Source organism: Belonocnema kinseyi, chromosome 6 (assembly GCF_010883055.1).
Source record: "Belonocnema kinseyi isolate 2016_QV_RU_SX_M_011 chromosome 6, B_treatae_v1, whole genome shotgun sequence".
NCBI classification, from domain to species: domain Eukaryota; kingdom Metazoa; phylum Arthropoda; class Insecta; order Hymenoptera; family Cynipidae; genus Belonocnema; species Belonocnema kinseyi.
Window position 1 is genome coordinate 146309411 of NC_046662.1, and position 4169 is coordinate 146313579.

The 4169-nt window shown below is 25.0% G+C and overlaps 1 protein-coding gene across 1 annotated transcript in view; it reads left to right on the forward strand.

Moving 5' to 3' along the window:
* The window catches only part of LOC117174117 (protein PTHB1), a 989848-nt gene that overhangs the window by 62055 nt on the left and 923624 nt on the right, over positions 1–4169 (forward strand). The window contains exons 2-3 of the mRNA XM_033362889.1: positions 2841–3080; positions 3175–3415. The gene's annotated coding sequence lies outside the window, so the exon portion shown is untranslated. The remainder of the gene's footprint in view (positions 1–2840; positions 3081–3174; positions 3416–4169) is intronic.

Below are 4169 nucleotides of genomic sequence, written 5' to 3' on the forward strand. Positions count from 1 at the left end.
CCTTGGAGGAGATTATGTTGAGAAATAAAAAAAAAAATTCTTAAAAACGTTGTTTTTCTTGGTCAGGCCGGAAACTTATCAATCCACCCTCGTATACAATAAGGTATTTTCACTACAATCACTAGCTCACTTCACTTCGTTGAATACTGAGGGAAAAACAATTGACCAAATGCATGGGAATCGGTTAATTTTTTCTCTATTTTTCTAATATATTCGTAGAAAGTAATTTTTCTGTATAAGTGCAATTCAAAAATAGTTTTTCTTTTTTAGGGACTATTTAATGCAATAATAAAATGAAAATAATTTTTATTCATGCCCGCGTTAGGACGGAGCGCTGGTTGTCTACCCTTTGAAGCGCGATTCAAGATTACATTGAAAAATAACTCTTGTAATTTAAATAAATAATGATTAAAATATACACAAGAATGTATACAAATTGTGTAACTTTTGATTTCAGACAAGAAAAAAATTTATAAAACATATATTTGATGAATAACAGTTTATTTTCATTGAATTTGAAACACTGACTAATATTTCTAAAAATATTTGTTAATAGATACATTTTTTTAAATACCATATGATGTTTCAGCAGCTTAATATATAGAAGCTAATTACAGAATATAATAGTGATAATATTTGAATAATTCTAAAACAAAATTTCAGATTGTCCTTTTCGATTGAGACGTGACAAAACGACGCTTGAAGTAAAAAAAAAAGAAAGCATAACTACAATGCAGTCGTGATAATTTAAGTATTTCTAGGTTATATAATTATATGAATTCCCAGAAAAATACATGCAAAATATTAAAAACTTATAAAGAATTATTTTCAATCACTTTTCCAAGAAATTTCTTCTTAAATTGAATGTTTTGTAAAATATAATATGGTCTTTGGAATTCACTGAAAATAAACTGTTATTAATATAATATATGTGTTGTATTTTTTGCCTGAAATCAAAGTTACACAATTTGTATATGTCCTTGTGGATATTTTAATAATTATTTACTTAAGTTACAAGAATTGTTTTTTAATGTAATTTTGAATCGTGCCAGCGCAGTAGCTCAGGGTGCCAACATTGGCATCATTGGTCCATAGTACAAACCGGAAAAATAAATCAAATCAGCCGGCAGAAAAAAGTTGGGATATGAAAGCCTCAATAAGGTATTTTCACTTCAACCATCAGCTAACTTCACTTTGTTAAAAGCTGAGGGGAAAAAATGGATCAAAACTTTATTTCTGTAATATATTTGTAATTAATCATCATTATTATTATTTTATTATTTCATTAAATAGTAATTAAAAAATAAAAACTATTTTTTAACTACAATTATATAGAAAAAATTAGTTTTTACGAAGATGTTAGCAAAATAGGGCAAAAATGAACTGAATCCCATACATTTGGTCCCTTATTTTCCCCTCAGCAATCTACGATGTGAAGTTAGCTGTTTATTGAAGTGAAAATACCTAATAGGCCTTTATCTTATCAGTTTGAATGTTCTCGCCGCTGTATTTGAAATATTGCAATGTTTCACGAAACTCCCAATGTTTCATGAAACTTTTCATCAGGCTAAAGTTTCATGCAAATTTACATCCCTGCTCATCGCGAAAAACAAATTTCTGTTTTTATTATACAATTGTATTTACCCTATCTTTTATGTATGACAGTAGCCACTGCAAGATTAGATTTCTAAGATACCTTTAAACTTCCGCAGAAAATCTACTGGAAATTTGTTCGAACGAACAGGCATCAATTTCGATGCAGACGGTCACGACTTTGTACATCCTGGCTTTGGTGGTTCGAATGTCATATAGTGGGGTTTGACTAACCTAACATTTGGATATTACATCACGCCAAGTACTATTTTTATTCCAAGACTATTTAGTCGCTGGTAAATGAGAGGAAATAAAAAGTTGCTTATTAACATCTGCTTCACTCAAATAATGACCGACAAAATGAACTTGACAGGTGACTTACAGTTTGTAGACGACACTTCACGTCGTACTTGCCTTTTTTTAAATAGTATATGAAAAAACTAAATTTTTATTTTGTTGAAAAAAATTTTTTTGTGTTGTGAAATATATTTGTTTTAGTTTTTTTTTTGTTTTTTTTTTAGGTACATTTTTTATAGTATATATTTTTAAAAAAGCTAAATTTCACTTTGTTAAGAAAAAATTCTTTTTTCAAATGTGTTTTAGTTTTTATTTCATAAAAAAATTTTTTTGTGTGAAATGTATTTGTTATAAATTTTTTTGTTTTATAAAAAATGGAAGAAAAAAAAATTTTTTGTTGTTTTTTATAGGTACTTTTTTTATAGTATATATTTGTTTAAAAAAACTTAATTTTTACTTTGATAAGAAAAAAATTTTTTTTAAATTTGTTTTATTTTTTTTTTCATGCAAACATTTTTTTATGTGAAATTTATTTGTTATAAATTTTTTTTGTTTTATAAAAAATGAAAGAAAAAGAAAAAAAATTTTTTTTGTTTTTTTTTGTAGTATAAATTTAAAAAAAAAAAGCTAAATTTTTACTTTGTTGAGAAAAAAAATTTTTATTCAAATATGTTTTAGTTTTTTTTTCGAAACAAAATTTTTTTGTGTGAAATTTATTTGTTATAAATTTTTTTGTTTTATAAAAAATGGAAGAAAGGAAACAAATTTTTTTGTCGTTGTTTTTTTTAAGGTACTTTTTTTATAGTATATATTTAAAAAAAGCTAAATTTTTACTTTGTTAAGAAAAATTTTTTTTTTCAAATATGTTTTAGTTTTTTTTTGGAAATTTATTTCTTTTAATTGTTTTTTAAAGTGTTTTATAAAAAATGGAAAAAAAAAATTTTGTTCAGATAAATCCAGAGACGTCAGTGGATTTTCGCCGGAAATCAATTAGAAAATACGTTGAGGCAAAGTATTTTAATTTAAATAATGGGGTCCAGGTTAGGATTCCGAAAGAGGGGCTTCTAAATTCGGATTATAAAAAGGAGCATTTATTTACAAAAGCCTTGAGATTTCTAAATGGAGGAGTTCAAAAAGCCTTTATAGTGAAAGGGTGTAAATGGAAAGTTGTGAATGGGATAATAGAAGAGGTAAGGTATATTATTTGTATTTTTGAAAATTTTGTGTATCTGAATTTGTGATTATTCAATTTATTTAAATATATATATATATTTTTTTTTTTAGGTGGGTTTTTCGCAATTTTATTATTTGACACCTGAAACATACTGAATGGTGCGCTACAATAGTATGTTTATTGGAGGCATAACGCTTTATCTTCCCAAAAATTGGACAAAAAATGGCAGCAAGTTTTGCCTAAATGCGAAACGGGCGGCACGCGCGCCGCCACTTTGTGAAAAGGGGATTGGAGGCTCCTTTCTCCTATAGAGGAATACAGTATGGTGTGATGGACAATGTCCTTTATCCCGTAAGTAGAAGAGATCAAGAAAAAAATTTTTTTCATGTGCTTTATTATTCGTTCTATTTGCTGTTGTCCCCTTTTTTGCTTTGCTGTTTTAGTTTTAATTTTGACACTAAATATAGTAAGATTAAGTATAGTTGAATATAAGTGGAGAGAGAAAAGAAAAAAAAATTAAAATAAAAGATTGTATTTACATATAAATAATTGATTTATTTTTTTATATTAATCAACTAAATTTTTTTTATTTTTGTAACTTAAAAATAGTTAAAAATTTTATTTTATTATTTAGTTAATTATCGATTAGAACATTAAAAATATAAATATATATTCGATTAAAATTGGTATAAGATAGAAAAAAAAATTATATTTATTTTTTTTTAATTGGTCATTTTTTCTTTTGTAATTATTAAGTTAAATTATTTATTTTATTAAGAAGAAAAAAAAAGATTAAACATGGTTCATTATAATTAATCATAATTTAGACCAAATCATTTTTTTATTTTTTTATATACTTAAATTAATATAAATAATACAGCGATATTATTTATTTATTTATAAATTTTTTAATTATTTTTTTTATTTCTTTTTTATTTTATAACATACTTAAAAAAGATATTTTTAATTAAATTATTTCTACTTATTTATTTAACAAATAAGTATAGTATGTATGTATTTAATCTCTCCCTTTTACGGGTTTGAGGGCCACCGCTCCCTGTACATATATTTACAATTCCATCCTTAGTCTAACTTAACTACTACT